The sequence below is a fragment of the Uranotaenia lowii genome, chromosome 2 (assembly GCF_029784155.1).
Source record: "Uranotaenia lowii strain MFRU-FL chromosome 2, ASM2978415v1, whole genome shotgun sequence".
Lineage (NCBI taxonomy): Eukaryota > Metazoa > Arthropoda > Insecta > Diptera > Culicidae > Uranotaenia > Uranotaenia lowii.
Genome location: NC_073692.1, coordinates 223454031 through 223475046, shown reverse-complemented (window position 1 = coordinate 223475046; position 21016 = coordinate 223454031). Strand labels below are relative to the sequence as shown.

General features: G+C 38.5%; 1 protein-coding gene across 1 annotated transcript in view; it reads right to left on the bottom strand.

Moving 5' to 3' along the window:
• Positions 1-21016, bottom strand: part of LOC129747965 (facilitated trehalose transporter Tret1-like) — a 38787-nt gene that overhangs the window by 16589 nt on the left and 1182 nt on the right. The window lies entirely within an intron of this gene.

Below are 21016 nucleotides of genomic sequence, written 5' to 3'. Positions count from 1 at the left end.
CAAATCTATACAACATTTTAAAGAAATATTAGCTAATACGCGACCAACAACTTAGCCAGCTTTTTATATATTTTCCTTAATCAATCCTAATTATAAGTTTTAATTTTTTTTTGCTTATAATTATATGTATTAGTATTAGTATTAGTATAAGTAGTTATTTAATTATTTAATTTAATTCCCTTTTTTCTAAGTGGATCTCTTAAAAGGAAACTTTTTCCACTGAGATTCACTTTTAGTGTTATTTGTTTTGCTTAAAGTTACATTACCTCGCACATTAAATAAAAAAAAATTGAGTTCTCGGCATGAGTAAATTTTGAACGCGATCTTAAATTCTTTTATCTTAGCTGCCAGACGTGCCGAGAACTGATTAATAGAAGCATATTGTCAAGTTGGTCAATTTTGTAAATTGTGGCAGTTATCATTCTTTGAGAGTTTGTATAGTTTTTGTCATATTTTTTATTGTTATCCAATTTGTCAGATTTATCAATATCGCCAATTTATGTAATATTGAAAATTTGGTCAGTTTCGTAAGTTCTGTTATTTTTGTCAATTATTTTCATTTTTTCATTCTTGCGATTTTGTTCAGTTTTGTCAAATTAAGAAAATTTAACAGATTTTGTCATTTTTATGAGCTTTGCCAGTTTCATCATGTTTATCATTATTTTCACTTTCGTCATTTGTTATTCTGATATTTTTTAACATTTTGACATTGCTGTCATGTAAATAGCCCTATTTACCGCTGGTAGTGTTCATGATATTATGCAGGTTGTTTCACCAACACTTTTCAGTTTTGGGTCAATTAACCTCAAAAACGACCATGTTCGTTGACTGGTTGCCCGTTTTTTGTACCGAGAGTTTTTGAGGTTAATTGTCCCGTCTCATCTGTACACGCTCAGTCAGTGTGCGTACGAAATGTCAAAAACAACTATATATTCGTTTTTGTTATTATAAGACTTTTTCTCATTATAATCATTCTTGTGAATTTGGTTATTTCAGTCATCTCAGCACATTTTCGTGATGTTTTTTAAATTTTTTTTGACCGATTTGTTATTTGTGCCGTTTTAGTTATTACATTTTGGTTTGCTTTTTTATGGTTTTCGATGAAAAATTGTTATGTGCTTATCATATATGTATCTCGAAGAACTGCATTTTATCTGGGGGAGGAAGACTGAATAAAATAAGAAAAAAATCTTTCAAACGTCAAATTTCTCTTATCAATCTACCGTCCAGTGCGAAGGTTCAAAATCTTACTTTCATATTTAGTGAATTTCAGTAAAACTGTTTTGATGCTGAAAAGCACTTGTTTTGCATGAAACAATGATTTAATTAGGTTTTGTTTTGCTCTGGCGAATTCTGCAGATCAGACGTATTGAGTTTCTCAAATTTCGTTGAAGTTTTTGAAGCTGATAAATAAAAATTGTTTGATAACTGGTTTTTCTAAAAATAGCTTAAATAACAGATTTAGATTTAGGGTAGTTCCCATTGATCGAACAAAATTTTTATATAGTTTAAAGTTTACGATAACAAATCTTTTCAACAATTCTTGGCTTTTTGCCGAACAGTAAAAAAAAAAAAAAAAAAAAACGATACAGAAAACGATACAGAAAACGATACAGCGAATTTCAGTCTTCCTTCCCCAGCATTTTATAAGCATTTTTATAAGAAGGCCAACCAAAAATTGTTTTACCTTGTCATTTACCTATATTTGCTCAAGTCTGCTGCTGGCGTTGAGCAGGATAAGTGAATGAGAAGGTACTACATTGCTTTAAACCTCAATTGACACAGCCGTGTAAAGCAGCGTCAAAAGTATTCATGAATTTTCGAACGATATGTATGGGATTTCGAAAATAAAAAATGATTTATGGAACATTGAATGCTTTTACTGCCCAAAAAACTAATCAGGCAATTTCATTTAAGTTAATTGCTAGGCAATTAGTCAAATTTATGTTCAAAAGCTTAAAGCATTCGGATTACAGGACAGTTTTTTTCGGAAATCGATAGTATTGCAGCATAATAATGGAATTTCAGAAAACTTTTCTTCAAATAATTGTTCAGAATACTTTTAATCAAAGTTGTTACAATTGGTTATGAATGTTGTTTTATTCAAGATATCACACAAATTGAAAATGGAATTTTTATAACGTTTTTTTGGTTGGCCTACCAATGCATATGCAAAGAACGGAATAGTATACCTAGCATCCAATTATCCTGTATGTTGAGGGAAGCGCAAGAGGAACAACAACAACAACTGAACAATTGTAATGCACGTACACTGAAAAAACTTTTCACATGAACGCTACGTGAAAATGTACAAAGATTTTTGCCATCATTAGAAATCTACGTGAATTTCATGTAGCAAACAGAAAAGGCGCAGTAAGTTGACTTCACGTAATTTTCATATGAATTGCAAGAGAATTCCACTTGAAGCGAACTAGGGATGGATTTGCTCTGCTACATGCGATTCACCTAGATTTTAATAAAAATTAACGTGTTGTGTTTTCTTTTGCATACTTAAAGAAAAGGATTTTTTTTAAACGGAATTTTATTTAGCAGTATAAATAAAAACACATAACTTTTCATTTACACTTGTACTATTTATAAAAATTTCACTTAACTTTGACTCTTTAACTTTAACTTTAATTTAACCTTACGACGCCGTCAAGTGTATTCTGTGCGCCTCCGTTGCAGTTGCTTGATCGACCAACAGCTCAAATTCCACATCCTGTTGAAATGGAAAAAGATATAAATAGCATTCCAACAAAAACATATTTACTACTTACGAAACAAAACAGCTGGTAGATCACCAAAAAAGATTCTATTTGTCAGCTGATAATACTTAAATCCACGCCATATTGAGAACTGTGTTCCTTCACATAGATTTTACGTGAATTAGCCATTCAGAGTTATGTGAACATCACATAGAATCCATCAGATTCGATTTGCGGACCGTTTGATTTCCACGTAAATCGAATGTATCTTTGTTTTGACAGCACTCAACCATGTGAATTTCACGTAAGAATCAAGTGATTTTTTATTAGCTCCTAGGTTCGTTACGTAAATCAAGCAAAAATTCACGTAATTAGTGGCTACGTGAAAATCCAGGTGAATTTAACGTTCCTTTCTCGGCTGAGTGTACAAGTATAACTATGCCAACGAATGGCGCGCAACGTAAGGTAGATTTTTGAAAAGGGTACAATGAAAATTAAGTTTTTTGAGACTAATATCGTTGAATTCGCCCTTATCAAAAGTGTTAATGTTTTGATTAATGATGATGCCCAAATGCTCTGGTTTTTGGAAATTTTTTTTTTTTTTTTTTTTTTTTTCTCAAGGGATTTTAAGCATCACTGGCTTATTCATCCCGAGTTTTTGGAAAATCATCAATATTTGCTAAAGGCAATCAATGTTAATGATTTTTTTCAGACAATCTGTTTCGTTAATATTCAGTTTTTGAAATTTACGATAAATTTCGATTCAAGTGTGAAAGAGTGTTGTTAAGCATTCACAAAACTGTAGATCTTGAGTCGGGTATCATATAATAACCGTACAATTTATCATGGACAATTTTGTCATTATTGTCGTAATTGTATACTTTGGTCAATTTTGGTGAATTTTTCTCAATTTTTGCCATATTTGCGAAATTTGTCAGGTTTGTCATTTTTAGTCAAATTTATCAAGTTTGTAATTTTTAAGAATATCATCAATTGTAATTTTTGACAATTTTACCAATTTTGCCATTTTTCTAATTATGGCTTGTTATGACATTTTTGTCAATTAGGTCAGTTTCGTTAATTTGTTTAATTTTTATATTTTTCACTGTTTTTAATCCAGTCAATTTAGCTTATTTTGATAATTTCTACAATTGTATGAATAATATTGTTTTTATCTATTCAGTTTTGTCAATTTTGTAATGTTATCATTTTGTCAATCCATTTATTTAGTCATTTTTGTCTTTTCTATCATTTTTTGTGGAAATTGTCAATTTTTACAAAAATATCATTTAATTTTCTAAACTTAGAAAATTGAACATTTTGCAATTGGAGAGTCATGCTTGGGTCATGCTTGAACATTATCAAAAAAATCATTTTATTAGTTTTGTCGGTTTCATCAATTCTGTAAATTTTGTTATTGTTGTCATTTTTTTTCAATTTTGTCGTTTATGTTATTTTTCAGCGATATTGAATATTTCCTGTCATATTACACCATGACCAAATTAAATTTTCAGAGTTTTTTAGAACAATTTATGTCCAAACCCAGAAGTCTGGAATTGTCTGGAAGAAATGTCAAAAGTCTGGAAACCTGAAAAAATGTCTGGCAAAAGTCCAAAAATCTGGAAGATTCAGACAAAATCTTTAAGGTTGACATCACTGCCCTCCACCCCGACTGGGACTGAGTGCATGGCCTGAGTTTTGCACAAGCAGCACCGTACACCATGCCACAGATGGTTGCTTGTGCAAAAAATTTCGATCCTGATCGATTTCACTCAAACCATTTGCGTGCTCATTCAAGCAGTGTATTGTATTCACAGCGCCAGAATTTCATCTCATTTTCCAGAAAGTGGTGAAGTCTATGGCCCATCGCGATGGGCGCTTACAATCCCGGTATACGATTTCTCATGTGTTAAAACAGAGAAAGCAGTAGCCTTCACATCAATTTCACTCCGATTAGCTGTCATTCTAATGGAAATTTGTTTAAGAGTTAAGAGCAAGCTTGATTTATGTCAGCAGGCCCAAGCCCAATGACCCGCTTCACGATGCGTGGCATTAAATTGCATGATAAGGTTCATGTTCCAGCTCAGCGTTTTGCCGAACCGAATCAAAAATTTTGGGTATAAGATTTCATTATTGATTAACACGGTTGGCTCCGCTGAATCAATCATAGGGATCATTAGATGGAAATTTTAATTCCCTTTCAAAAGACCAAATGAAAGTTTGACATCATCGGGTCTATCTTAGCTACTAGGCTCTAATATCGTAGACTACGATAGCGATTGTAAGTCTTATCCGCTATCAACGCTATATTCTTATGCACAGAATGATCTGAGAAAGAGCAAACGACATAGCGTCGCGGCGTCGCAGATGATGCACACCATCTCATCTTCTCTCAAGCGTTCGGACTCAGGAAGCTTTTGCCTGAGCACGAATCTCGTTCGTGGAAACAAATTTAAACGAACCAAACAAATGCTACTCGTCTACTCGTTCTTCTTGAGCTTTGAGCTTACGGGCTAGTTTTTTCTTTCCTTTTCTCTTCCCCTCTACACACCTCATCATGCTTGAGATTTCGTTCGTGTCGAAAATCCTATGCAGTGCAATGGGCGATGGAAGCGCTGCCGAATTTGGGTGATGGTTTTGCATTACACGCTAGAAATTATTAAACCATTTACGATTCAAAAATAACCATTTTTGACCTTTTCCCAGGAAATGCCATTTTATGAGTTTTCCATGAGAACTCATAAAATGACTTTTCGGGGAGAAGTTGAAATATGGTTATTTTTTAACCGTAAGAAAGATACCATAGCAATTAGAAAATGGTTGTTTTTTAATCGTAAGTGCAGTTTTGCGTGATTTGTAAAATTAATTGATATTGTTGAAAGAATTTGGGAAAAAGATTTGTCAGAATATTTATTCCATTTCTTTTACGTTACACTTATAAATTATAGCTTATTATAATGTTTTGTTTGCACTAAAATTGTTTGCAATATAATGTTTTGTTTGGTTACTAAAAGCAGCCAAATCACCCGGTAGAGAAGTTCCAACGAGCGCTGCGGATGGCCAATGCCATAATTAATAATTTGCAATCCGTTAACGAGAGGGGGATCCATTCATCCACGCCCGGTGGGAGATGTTTTTCGAACATTCCGGCCCGTTCCAGATTCTGCCGGATGGTGAGAAAAACGATCCCTTTTGAACTTCTTTGAAACCATTTCTTTTTGTAGCGTTGGACCGGTGAATGAGTCCTCGTCCTTGTCAATTTTGTTGGTGGTTCAAACGGAATTGAACCGGCGTCATCCAATCGGTACCCTGAAATTTTTTTGTTAATGATGAAAATTGAAATAACCACTTGAATAATTCGAATCACTTGAATGATATTTAAATCACTTACCTTTCCCCATCATTAAATCGATGTTTCTACGATTCCTAGAACCGATTTATTGGAAAATAGGATACACTTCTGCGGAGAAAAAATTTGCTTTAAGGGCGTCCAGCTGCAATGTAAATCGCTTTCAAAATGGCGATACAGAGAACAGCAAATTACTCAACCATTTTCTGGTTTATACTCGAAAACTACCAAAATGGTTAAAATCCTTCCAGGAAAAATTATTGAAAAATAACCATATTGGCGGTTCTTAAGTAAATATCAAAAAATGGTTATTTAAGAAACATAAATGGTTATAAAAATTCGAGCGTGTAGTGCAAGCGGGATGCAGCTAAAATTTCACCCAACTTTTGACAGATACGGGTTTTTCTTAAGGAGGGAAAGAATAACTTTTCGATTCCATCGCCCAATGGCTGTTGTAACCAAAACAAAAATTGGTAATTTATTTTGAAATGGGCGAATGCGCCAAATATAAACTAATGGAGTTATCAGCTGGCTTAAAAATTTCGTTCGGAAATTTACATTTTGATTATACAAAGTTATCTGGTGGATAAAAAGTTTCCGAGAATTAAAAAAAACAGATTCATATTTCTGATAGAAACAGTAATGTTGGTACATTTGCATTATTCAAAATTCGATACCGAGTTGATTAAATGACAAAATGATTTGACAGAAATGAATACGGTAAAAATTACCAAAAGAACAAAGGCTAAGAAATAACGCAAATCACAAAAATGACAGAATTGACAAAAATTATACAACTGACAAAATTGTCTGAATTGACCAAATTGACACGATTAACCGAAATGACAAAATTGCGTGATTGTCAAAATTAAAAAAAAAATAAATCAATGACATAATCTGATAAAAACACATTAACAATAACAGATAACAAACATAACAAAACTTGGCAGAAATTATAAAATTGTCAAAAATTACAAAATTGACCAAATTTACGATATTGCAAAAGTTGACAATAATGAAAAATTTTTTTAAAAAATCTAAAAAAATTACATAATAGACAAAAATTATCATAAATGATAAAATCAAACAAATAGACATTAGTATCCAAATTGGCAAAATTGACAGATTTGATAAAACTGATAAAACTAATAAAATTGACGAATTTTCAAATGCCAATTATGACATTTTTGTTTGATTTTTGAATTTTTTCAATTTTAAAAATTTCGTCTTTTTGGTCAATTTTGTTATTTTTATAACTTTGTTGCATTTCGTTAATTTGATCAATTTAGTCAGTTGTCATTTGTGTCAATCTTTTCATTTTGTTATTTTTGGCATTTTGTAAATGTTTTTCAGTTTTTTTTCTATGGGCCCAATTTTGTCGATTAAGTCATTTTTGCCAATAATGTCATTGTTGTGATTTTTGTCTTTTTCATCAATTTTATCAATTTTGTCGTTTTTGTCATTTGTGTAATTTTTGTCAATATTGTCAATTTTATAAAATTTGTCATACCATTTTATTTTCTAAACTGAGAACGAAAATGGCAATGAATGAAAAAAACTATCTCAATGTCAACTTTTATAACCCTTTTATAATTTTTGCATGAGAACTACCATCATGATTGCAGTTTTTCCAAAAAATCATTCAAAAGCAACAATATTAAATTATTAATTAAGTAACCATATAAAATGGTTAATGAAAATGAGCGTGTGAAGAAATTTATATGGTGTGCTTCGTTCTCCCACACGCGCCCCTTCGTCGTTTTGTCCTTCACAGAGCAACCTGAATATTATGTTGGCCGAATCTCGAAGTAACAATCACTTTCGTACCATGCAGTGTGGGCATGACGTACTCATCAACGACTTCATTTATTTCGGGGTCGTACCCCTTGGTGAAGACCATTTTTATGTTAAATAATATTTCGGAACTTCGGTTCCGAAATTTTTGAGATGGTTCGGTTACAAACTGAACCATTAAATTGAAAAAGAATAAACCATTGACCGGGAATATTTGAAATGTCGTCTTCCTCCCACACGGTTTGTGTCACGATGACATCAAACCTGAGTGGGAGTGAAGCCTGACTGTTCTCCCTTCCACATATCGACAGATCCATACTTTTAGATAGCATGCACGTATCTATGACGTCACGTATAATTTGACGTCATAGATACGATAATCTTGATTTTAGTGATTGCTGGTTGCGGGTTAGTGGCTAGCAAGCCAAATTGACACGTTTTTTGGAGTGATGATTTGATGATAATTACTATGAAAATTTATTTTTCAAACTATTTTGTTTTTTTTCTTTCTTTTATAGGATGAAGAAGAAAAAAAATCAAATTTTTTAAGCTAAAAATCATTTTTATTATACTGCCCAGTTTCGCAAAAACGTGCAAAAAAAGTTTACGAAAAATCACACCAATACACACAAATACACAGACATCGTCTGAACTCGACGAGCTGATTCGATAGGTACCTATAAAGGTATATCTAAGACCCATAATTAATGATCTCCCAAATCGACCGATAACTATACCTTTCTGAAAGAAAGGCAAAAACATAAGCAACGAACAACAAATTTCGGATGGAAATCGGCAAAGACCCACGCGACGAAAAGGGACTAGCGATTGGAAACTTGGAACATGGAACTTCCGATCTCTAAATTTTGTAGGCAGTACCCACGTGCTCTCCAACGAATTGAAGAGCCGCAAATTCGACATCGTAGCGCTGCAGAAGGTATGCTGGAAGTGCTCCACGGTACGAACGTATCCAGATGGTCGTGCCATCTACCAGAGCTGCGGCAACACACACGAGCTTGGGACAGCTTTTATAGTGATGGGAAAGATGCAAAAGCGCGTGATCGGGTGGTGGCCGATCAACTCACGAATGTGCCGGTTGAGAATCAAGGGTTCTTCAACATCAGCATCATCAACGTGCACAGCCCTCACCTCGGAAGTACCGGTGACGACAAAGACGAATTTTACGCGCAGCTGGAGCGTGAATACGACCGTTGCCCAAAACATGATATCAAGATCGTCATCGGGGATTTCAATGCTCAGGTCGGCCAGGAGGAGGAATTTAAACCGACAATTGGAAGGTTCAGCGCGCACCAGCTGACCAACGAAAACGGCCTCAGACTTATTGATTTCGCCGCCTCCAAACGAATGGCCGTACGTAGTACCTTTTTTCAGCACCGCCTCCCACACAAGTACACCTGGAGATCACCGTACCAAACGCAATCACAAATCGACCACGTTTTGATCGACAGCCAGCACTTTTCGGACATCATCGACGTCAGATCCTGTCGGGGCGCCAACATCGAGTCGGACCATTATCTGGTGATGGTGAAGATGCGCCCAAAACTCTCCGTAGTGAACAACACGCGAAACCGGCGCCCGCCTCGGTTAAATATCGCGCGACTGAAGCAACCTGAGGTCGCGGCAGACTACGCGCAATCGGTCAAAGCAGCGCTGCCGGCAGAGGGCGAGCTTGACGAAGCCCCTCTCGAGGACTGTTGGGATACCATCAAAACAGCCATCAACAGTGCTGCGGAGAACGTCATCGGTTATGTGGAGCGATCTCGACGGAACGACTGGTTCGACGAGGAGTGTACGAGGGTGATGGACGAAGAGAATGCCGCGCGGGCGGCAGTAGTGCAAAGAAGCACCCGTCGAAATCACCGACAGCGGAAGAGGCAGCGAGTCCGACTTTTCCAGGAGAAAAAGCGCCGCCTGGAGGAGGAGGAACTCGAGGAGCTGGAGCAGCTGCATCGTTCCCAAGAAACACGAAAGTTCTATCAGAAACTCAACGCATCCCGCAAAGGCTTCGTGCCGCAAGCCGAAATGTGCCGGGATAAGGACGGGGGTATCCTGACGGATCAAAAGGTGGAAGCAGCACTTCGATGAACACCTGAACGGCGCACATGCAGGAGATCAAGACGGTGGGGGAAGGTACATACCCCCGAGGTACATTGGCCGATTGCCTACACCGGTTGATAGTCCGGATCTGGGACATAGAACAGCTACCGGAGGAGTGGAAGGAGGGGGTAATATGCCCCATCTACAAGAAGGGCGACAAATTGGACTGTGAGAACTACCGAGCGATCACTGTCCTCAATGCCGCCTACAAATTGTTGTCCCGAATCCTACTCCGCCGCCTAACGCCACAAGCAAACAGATTCGTGGGAAGTCATCAGGCCGGCTTCATGGAGGGACGGTCTACGACGGACCAGATATTCACATTACGGCAAATCCTCCAAAAATGCCGTGATCACCAAGTCCCTACGCACCATCTATTCATCGACTTCAAAGCCGCATACGACACGATTGACCGTAACGAGCTATGGAAAATCTTGGATGAGAACGGCTTTTCCGGGAAGCTGATCAGACTGATCAAGGCGACTATGGATGGAACGCAGTGCTGTGTGCGGATTTCGGGTGAATTGTCGAGTTCATTCGAATCGCGCAGGGGGCTTCGACAAGGTGCATGATGTTCAACGTGGCGCTAGAAGGTGTTATTCGACGAGTGGTGGGCGAAATGCGGGGCATGATTTTCAACAGATCCAGTCAACTTATCTGCTTTGCCGATGACATTGATATAGTCGGCAGATCATCTGCAGCGGTGGAGGAGATCTACCGCAAACTGAAACGCGAAGCAGGAAGGATTGGGTTGATGATTAATACGTCCAAGACGAAGTACATGCTGGCCTGCGGATCCGAGACCGACCGAACCCGCTTGTCCAGTAATAACAAGGTCACGATCGACGGCGACGAGCTGGAGATAGTCGAAGACTTTGTCTATCTTGGCTCACTGGTGACCGCAGACAATGATACCAGCCGTGAGATCCGGAGGCGAATTATCAGCGAAAGTCGTGCCTACTATAGACTCCACAAGCAACTGCGGTCGAGAAGACTTGGCCCTCGCACGAAGTGTAACCTGTATATGCCGCTTATTAGACCGGTTGTTCTCTACGGGCACGAGACGTGGATATTGCTCGAGGAGGACCTGCGTACACTCGGAGTATTTGAGCGATGAGTGTTAAGAACCATCTTTGGCGGCGTACAGGAGAACGGAGTGTGGAGGCGAAGGATGAACCACGAGCTCGCGCGACTCTACGGCGAACCCAGTATCCAGAAGGTGGTGAAAGCTGGCCGAATACGCTGGGCGGGACATGTTGCGAGAATGCCGGACGACTGTCCTGCAAAACAGGTGTTCGCTACGAATCCGGTAGGAACAAGACGAGCGGGGGCGCAACGAGCGAGGTGGTTAGACCAAGTGGAGCGTGATCTGGCGAACGTGGGGTGCCCGAGAAATTGGAGAACGGTTGCTATGAACTGAGTGAATTTTAGGAATTATGTTCGTCAAGTTATGTCGTAAGACGGAATGCTATGTAAATAAAATAAATTTTACAAAATTTAAAACGACACTTCTATTACACTGCTATTAAAATAGCAGAATTTTGTTTATTGATTTCTGGAACATAAACTGCCGAATTTTTGTGTCCTTCATTTATTTGTAATGTTAAACAATACACTCGGAAAATAATGATTTTTGTGCAGATTTTTTAGGTGAAGATTTTTTTTTCACAGCAAGTATTTCTTCATTAAGAATAATTCAATGATAAAAATCCTGTGAGTGATTTTTGAAATAAAATTAAGGTCTTTTGGATAAAACAAAGAACTCAAATTCTACCTTTTATTAGTGATTTTCAATTGAATTGTGTTTGTTTGAAAATTGAAATCTGGAAATTTAATTGACAAGCAATCTTAAGGACCGTGATGATGCCAAGAAACACCGAAATTCGACATTCTGTATCTCAGACACCACTATACTAAATTTCTCCAACTCAGAATTTTAAGTTATCGCAAATGTTGTATTCAATTTTGTAGAATAATGTTTGACACTTAAATTCAGTTATAGTTGTACATACTTCGAAGTGTAGCACGTTGTTGGCAGGCGAGAAAACCAGAGATCTCGTATTTGATCCCTAATATGTTGAGCTTACGATCTCTTGAATTCCTCAACAATTTATGTTGATTGTAAAATTTATTTACAAGTTAAACTTTTTTCTGAATTTTGAATCTGCATTCTAAATTTTAATAAAAAAAATGCGTTTTTAATCTGTATCCAAATTTCCTTACGATTTCTGAAATGTACAAAAAATACGATTTCCGAATCTTATTCTAGATAAGATATTTATGAGCCAAGTTTTAGAGCCCTCATTCATGAATCTATTATTTAAATTCTAAAGTTCTGGTTAAATTTAAATTCACTATTAAAATTGTGATTTTTCAAGGTGTATTGTAAAACAGAATTAAAATATGAATTTAGAAAGATCTGAATCTGGATTTTCAATGTTAGATTGGCATTTGCATTAAATTTTTAAATATTGTGTAAGAAATGAGTTTAAGAACTTCAAATTTGAATATAATACAAAATTTCTCTTTTAAATTTCTCTTTTCAGGATTTCAAAGCAGCTTTTCATTTCTAATGTTTTATGATTATACAAACTGAAAATCAAGAATCCTGAATTGGAAACAGAGTCCAAACTACGAATATAGGAATACAATTTTGGTTTTTGGGAATTCTGGAATCAGATCCTCCGAAATGGGTTAAATTTAATTCAAAATTCAATATTCAGACCTGAATTTCGATGAACAAGTGAGAAAATTATGAAAAAGTGTAGCAGAATTTCGGACATGGGATGGATTTTTGAGGTTTTGGCGTTAGTTTTACGTCTAGATTGTTACACTTGATTGACCTTTCTCTATTATTATAATTTGGTTCTGTATTTAAAATTTTGAGTGTAGAGTAGAATATCTCGCTTGCTGTTATGGATCCTCAAGGGGAGGGGGCCCCCTTTCCTACGGTCGTGTGGTCTATGAATAATTAAAAATAATTATGGGAAAGGTTTCCTAAATGGGCCCATCGGGTTAAATGACCCTATGGCTGTTTGATGAAATGGCTGGCAAGACAGCTTATCCGACCAATGCATTTTAGGGTGATACGCTTAGAACATAAGGCAAGAAAGAATTCTATGAATTTACAAATTCAAAAAAAAAAATTAAAAAATCATACAAGGTTTTGATACAGTTTGATGTAATATTTCGACTTTTAAAAATTGTACGCAAAGAAGCTTAAAACAAAGATTATGATGGTTTTTGTTTCTTACTCAAATGAACTAAAGAAATTAAACATATTTCCTCTTTTGATTATATAGTGGAAAAATAGAGTGTTTTTGTATGCCCCCATCATGTTTGTAAAATGCTTCCATCCTAAAATAATAGGTTAAATAGAAAAAATAAATGATTTTTTATCATTGAACCTTCAAATCTAAGCTCTGAATAACATCTTAAGAGAGATTTGAAGATATAAAATTAGATTTGATAAAGTTTTTCTCATGGATGATCAGCCTCCATAGTATGGCAACCCTAAATTTTGTTTTATTCTATAAAACTATAATGTACAAAGATTTTTATAGAAGTTCAGCTGTATCGTAAGTAAATTATTACTTTCTAGCAGTTTCAATAAAATTATACGGAAATATTGCCCAAAAACAGAAATTTTGTTCAAAACATGAATAGGCGCATTTAGCCCGCACGGTTTGAGGTTCGTCATTTTAGACAACACTTATAATTAAACCGTTTTCTTGGAAACAGAAGACAATTTTAACACAAAAATTACTCCAATGTAATGAAAACAGATGCCTGCATACGTGTTGTGCACATTTTTTGTACACATATTCGATGTGATATTGGATTTTTTTTTTCTTTTTTTTTATGTAAAAATTAAGTTTTATTTGTCAATTTATCTTACAAAATTTGTCTCTTCTCATTCTATCACTCGTCAACATCTAGATGGAAATTGAGTTCAGCTATATCGATTCTACCGTTACATTTATCAACGAAGCAGATATATTTTATAAACAATTTTAGAATTTCCATTCTACGCCTTTCGTTTATTCCTGCTAAAACAGGTCTCAACAGGTCTTCGAAAACGAGCCGCCTCCATCCTCCCAAGATGACTGCTATTCTCTGCTGAAGAACCGTCCAAGCCGGTCTGACTCGAGTACATGTGCAGAACTTGTGGGTTAGAGATTCCGTTTCGCCATTATCACAAAATGTGCAATTTTCGTCGTTAGCTCGCCGCATCACGAAAAGCAGTTTCCGATGAGGTGTCTTCTCGTTCACGAATAGGTAGAGTTCAGATTTTTGCGCCGACGTCAGCCGCCTCGATGCAATATTACGCCACGCACGTGGCCAGTCGTTCGCTGGGCTGTTTCGTTCCACCCTTGGCAGTTCAGTTTGTAGTACGAAATGCTGGTGGATTTGATCGGCGGAGGGGTTTTGTTGGATTTGGTGAGGTATTTGGGATATGTTTGAAAGGATAAGTTTTAGGTCGGGAAGATCTATTGAAATTGCTGGGCGGGAATTTGTTTGGACAAGAAAGGAGTTATAAAAAGGAAGGGAGACGATCTCTTTTAGATGACGAGAAATTGCGAGCGACTTACATTTTAGCGCCGGTAGTTGCAGCTTCAGTCCTCCGTTTTCCCTGCTGCGAGCAAGCTGCATCATTGGAACGCGGGCAACCATTCCTCTCCAAAGAAACGTTCCCATCGTCGAGGTGATTTGCGCCGTGTGTACGCAGAACGGGGGTAGAATGGATGCGAGATACCAAATCCTTGATGTGGCGAAGGTATTTAGCATGGTAACCCGTTGATGCAGCGTCAACGTTCGAAGAGACTGCAGCCACATAAGCTGCGAGAATTTCCCCACTTGCGCATTCCAATTTAGTGTTGTCATAAGACGTATTGAGTTTGCAAACACAACACCCAGAATTTTGACTGTGTCGACTGTTTGCAGCCACTGGGTGTTGATAGTGCCGCCTTCGCAAAACCCAACGTCGATGGCAACCGTCTTCAGCACATTCAATTTTGCTCCGGCAGCCCTCTCGAAGCGAAGAAACAGCCCATTCATTTCGTTAATTTGCCTCGTAGAAGTGACAATCGCACTGATGTCGTCCGCATACGCTACCAGCAGATCATTGGCGCACACGCGTTCCAGTCTGTACACGAGAGGATGAAGGTACAGCACGAAAAGGTGCATGGACAACGGGTCCCCTAGCCGGACCGATCGTTGGATCTCGAACGGCCGAGAAAGACGACCGTTTATTAGTAGCCGCGAGGTGGACCGGCTGGCAATGAGCGAGAGAAGAGCGATGAGGTCCTCGTTGATGCCGAGCGACCGCATGGTCCCGAAGAGAAAAGAGTGCCGGACCCGATCGAAAGCATGATCGAGATCGAAGCTGATCAGCTTCCCGGCGCGACGGTGGTGGCGGAGGCTGGCGATTCGGTCCTTCAGAGCGAGAGTGGCTTGAAAAATATTTTGCTCTGAGTTGGAGCATTTCTGCCCGTCACTCAGAATGCGGTGCTCTTTCATCACGCTCTCCAGCCTGGACTTGAGGATGCGTGAGAAGAGCTTGTAGTCGCTGTTGAGAAGCGAGATCGGACGGTACGATCGCGCCGTGTTATCTCCACCTCTCTTCTTGACCAGCACGATGATCCCTTCGACGAATGCAGAGGGAAGATTTCCTCTGAGCGCCTCATTAAGCAGCAGATTCAGTTCACGGTGGATGACATCGAACATGCGGTGGTAAAACTCTCTTGGAATACCATCGCAGCCGGGGGACTTACGTGGAGCACTTGATGATATTGCCGACCAGATTTCGGCCGTCGTGATTTCTCTCGTGCAGGCTTCGTTCGATGGGTCGTTAGGTGGGACGACATTTTCGCAGGCAAAGCTGTTTTCGTCCTCTGCTGCTTCCTCTTCTGCATAGAGAGTCGAGAAGTAATCGATCATGTGCGCCTCGATCACATGCGGCTCTGCTATTGTTTCGTCCTGCTCCGTCCGCAGCTGTGTGATGACGGTCTTTTTTCTTCGCCTTTCCCCCAACTGGAATACAGAGATGGGTTCTCCCGCCACATGCGTTTCATTGATTCGCATGAACGTGTGAGAAAACCTCCGTTGTAGGGCGAGCATTTCTCCTTTCAGGCGGTTGATGGTAGCCAACATTTCTGGGTGCTGGTAGTACCCATCGTAGGCGACACGCAGCTCGCTGTAGAGGCGCTGATGTTCGTCGTGAAATTCTTCGTAGAACACACGAGATTTCCACTTAAAAAATCGTTTGATTTTCGGCTTTGCAAAAGAAATCCACCATTCGATCCAAGAGCCAAAATTTCTACGCTGCCGGGTCCAGTATTGCCACTGTTGCTGGAATTCCGCAACGTTTTCGTTGGTCAGGATGTGGACGGAGGGACCAAAAACCTCGGCCCTGCTCTTGTCCCAGATGTGGGAGGCAAAGGCGGAGTGTCAGTGCTTTGTGGTCGGTGAATGAGCAAACGTGGGTGTGTGCTACTCTCAGGTGATCGCGCAAACCGCTGCTGACGTACATGCGATCGAGACGTGATTGGGAGTTGCGGCAGACGTATGTGAAACCACTATTGCGTGGACATAATTTTTCCCATACGTCATGCAGCTGCAGTTGTTGGATGACTGTTTTGAGAGCGGGACTGGTGTTTGGGCTGCTTGAATCGCATACTCGAAGCACACAATTGAAGTCGCCGGTCAGGATGACGTGCGAAGTGCGGTGACGGAGATAGTAGGGAAGTGTTTCCCTGAAGAAAATCTCCCGAGCAGCTCGTAGTGCGGAGCCCGAGGGAGCGTAAACATTGCAAATTGTCGTGTCTTGCACTCGCAGCGCAAGCAGACGGCTGTCCAGGCTTCGCTCGACGTGCGTGACCTGGATGTGCTGCTTAAGTGCGATAGCTGTGCCTCTTCTCGTGTGGTCTACGTTGAAAAAAACGGTGAAGCCAGGCAAGGAGAGCTGTTCGTTTTCCACTTCTTGCAGACACACTATGTCGAGGTTTTGGCTGCTGATGAAGGTTCGGAGAGCGTTCAGTTTCGTGGGGTTCGTGATGGTGCCGATGTTGATCGACGAGATGTTGTACGACGAGAGAGCCATTACAATGGAATTGCCAGCTCCTCTTCGGCGTCCATGCCGTCCCCAGTGGGATTTGGTCGAGATTTTTTATTTTTTATTCGTTGGCTCGTTCTGCTACTCGTGGAGGCAGTGGAATCGTCGGTTTCATTGCCATTGCTGCTTTTGCTCTTCGATCGCCCCGATTTCTCCGCTGGCTTCTTGAAAGCATCGACCAGAGGGACCACCAGTTGCGGTAGGGCTAACGACGACGATGACGACGACGACGTTGGGATTTGCGTTCGTTGGGTTCGTGATGGTACAACCACCACTGCAGGTTCGTTGCTCGAGCTCGAGGTTCCATCGTGGCCCGGAGCAGTCAGTTCAGGAAAAGCCGCCGACGACGATAACACTGGTGGTGCAGCGGTACACTTTTGACCGACTGTGTTTTTTGGTCCCGCACCAGCTGGCTTTCTGGGTTGATGACCGGTGGTTGACCTGTTAGTCTGCCCAGAGTGCTTGCCACGTTTGCGTAGCTCTTCTGAAATAGAAGCTTTTTGTTCTGGTCACATGATATGCCAGTGTGTGCTTGCTCCTTACAGTGGCGGCAAGTTTGCAGCTGTCCCTTGTAGGTGACGAACGCTGTCTCTCCGTCGATGTTCACCCACGAATCGATATTCTGCTTCACTATCATACGGGCAGACCATATGCCGAGCGGGATCCCTTCGTCTTCTTCGCTTCCGCCCCACATCACTTCACGGATCGAAAACACTTCACCGGACTCGTTTAGGAAACTGACGATTTTTTCTTCGGGTACGTCTTCAGGAAGATCATGGACCCGCACTTCAACACTGCCATCTTCCAAGCTGATCCGTAGCTTGATCTTCTTCCCCTCCCCAACCTCCACTTCATGTTTCGCGTCATGTTCATCTACGACTTTTTGTGCTATCGCCAAGTCAGTGACCTTGACGAAAGCACAAACTCCACCTCTGTGGCACTGAAGTCGTTTAATGTCTTCTCTCTTCAATCCAAGCACGGATCGACAGAAACCAAAAAGTTTTTCGACCGACGGCTTGACGGTAAACTGCGAACAGTCTATCTTGAAAGTATTTTCACGCCTCATCGCGGAAAACTTCAAAACGCGCCGCGGCACGGAACTGAGAAATACAATTTCCAACGGTAGATGCTTCACTTGTGATAAGCGCACTCGAAATAAAAAGACGTCTGCACGTCTCAGAAGCTGAGCGATAACTGTCATTTTAGACAACACTTATAATTAAACCGTTTTCTTGGAAACAGAAGACAATTTTAACACAAAAATTACTCCAATGTATTGAAAACAGATGCCTGCATACGTGTTGTGCACATTTTTTGTACACATATTCGATGTGATATTGGATTAAATCAGTGTTCTGCTTAATAGGCGCATATAGCCCGCTCCTCCCCTATGTTGTTTATATTTATGAAGTTATTATTGTGTACTTCATGAACTTTTCTGGCCCGGTAACTGGAAGAATTTGAATAAAATACGACGTGGAAGAATTTGAACATTTAAAATATTTTTTCTTTGATTTTAATCATTGGAACTCTTGATGTAATGTTGATATTTTTTTGTATTACATTTAACTTTTTTTTGTTTCAATTATAGTCGTTTTACCATCTTTATGGCATTCGCGACTTTATCAACGTTACAGTTGGCGGTTCGTTATTGAAAAACTTATCCGGTACAACTGTGTTCGATGTTTACATTTGGGCTCGAACTCGCAGACATCTGCTCAGTAGACAACAGACTTGCCAACTGAGCTATATCACAAGCCTATTAAATTTAAATCAATCATCAAGTTTATATGTGTTTTGAATGAATTTTCTCAAGTTAAAAATGGATTAAAATCAATGGAAAATGAACAAAAGGAATGTTAATTAAGACGAATAATAAACAACAATTATTATCTTTTTACAGAATAATTTTATATCATTATAGATTTCTTACCTGGTCTGAAATTCAAAATTCGGATTTAGTTTTTTTCTAAATCTGAGTGATTTTTTTTAATTGTATTTCTATGATACTTATGTCCGCATATATTTATTCGGTTTCATTCAAAATTTTAAATCGCATTTGTTTTCTGTGTTAACGAAAATATTGATGTTAAATTTGTAAACTTGACTGCTTAGTATTTATTTTTAATCAAATATCTTTTTTTTTTTTTTTTTTTTTTTTTTTTTTTGTAGCGGCCCACCACACTCCCCCACACCAAAAAGCTCATTAGAGCCCCCTGGTAATGGACGCTACTGTTCTCAGCATGTCTGGCAGCAACAAAAATTAATAAAAAACGCGGGCAAAATTTTACTCATGCTGAGAACTGAAATGTTTAAATTTAGTGCGAGGAAATGTAATGATAATACTAAATTAAATACTACATGGATCTCAATGGAAAACAGATTTCCTTTAAAGAGATCCACTATTTGATATTAATACTACTAAGCAAACATTTAATCAAATAAGACATTATAATTTAAATAATTAATAAAAAAAAAAAAGAACACACAAAGAAACTAAATTGCTACAAAAATTAATTATAAAAGAAGAAAACTGGTCACTGATCGATCTGTTTTTAACGACTCAATTTTTCTTTTAATAGCTGTATTACTTTGATTTTGAACGTAGAACGGTTGTTGATGGTTTTTATTTCATTAGGCAAGGCATTGTACTTAGTTGGACCAATAAATGATATTCTTTTTTGACCTAAGGATGTCACGGATCGGCTTCGTTGTAAAAAATCTGACTGGCGAGTGTTATGAGTACGCAATCCCGTTGTAAAATGGATGTTTTGATTACTGAAACTTGTGTGTAAATTGTCGTAGACATATATTACAGTTTGTAAATCGCAAAGATCTTTTAATGGAAGAATGTTATGGGCTCTTAAGGTGTAGAGCTGTTGGGTAGGAAAGAGCAACGGTAGTCTATAAATATTTTTTAAGCATCTATTCTGGAGAGTTTGAAGTTTTTGTAAATTTGACAAGGAAGCTCTTCCCCATATCATAATAAGATAGTTAATATGAGAGTGAATAAACGCAAAGTAAAATTTCAATAAAACATGTTGAGGCACAAAATTTCTCAATTTCCATAGGATACCACAAAGAGGAGAAACTTTTTTCTCTAGATATTCTGTGTGACGACTCCAACAAAGAGTTTCATCTAGGTAGATTCCTAAATATTTAAAGCATTTTACCCTCTCAATAACATTTCCATTTATCGTTGGGTCAATATTCGGAGGTAATCTTTTATGTGAAGAATGAAATAACATGTATTTGGTTTTCGTATAGTTGAGTGAGAGCAAGTTGGTATTAAAATATTTAGATAACAATTTCAAGTCATTTTCAATTTGTTGAATGATAATATCAGTAGATGCTGCTGAGTAGAAAATTGCTGTATCATCAGCGAATAGGCGATCTAGTTCAGAATAAGGAACATCATTTTAAATAATTTATCGACTTGCCGGAAAGAGAAATGATTAGAAACCTTGGAAATCTGGATTTTGAACTTTGGATTTATCACCGCGATTGTTTGTTCTTTGGAATTTTCAACGTTTTTCGGTGAGTTTTGATAAAACAGATTTGCCAGTTGTCCATACGTTTCAAGCTACTTTGGCATTCGCTCCTCCTCAATGGACAAATTGACTGGCCATCTCGTCTAAATTCTCACAGAAACTGACACCGACGTTTTGAAAACCCCCTCATGAGCGGATCCTTCGCACGGGCCTGCCTTTTTGCCTGTCTCTAATATTTTCCATAACCTTTAAAAAAGTTATAATTTTCTGGTACAAAAATGTACCAAGACGAACTAAAAATATTAGAATTTTTAAAAACAGTATAACTTTTGAATGCTTTGTTATATTCGTGTTTAATTGATTTTTTGAATTGTGAAAAATACGTCTTTACAATGATGCATAAATATGTTGGGGTTCAATGAAAGTTTCGCCCACTTTCTCG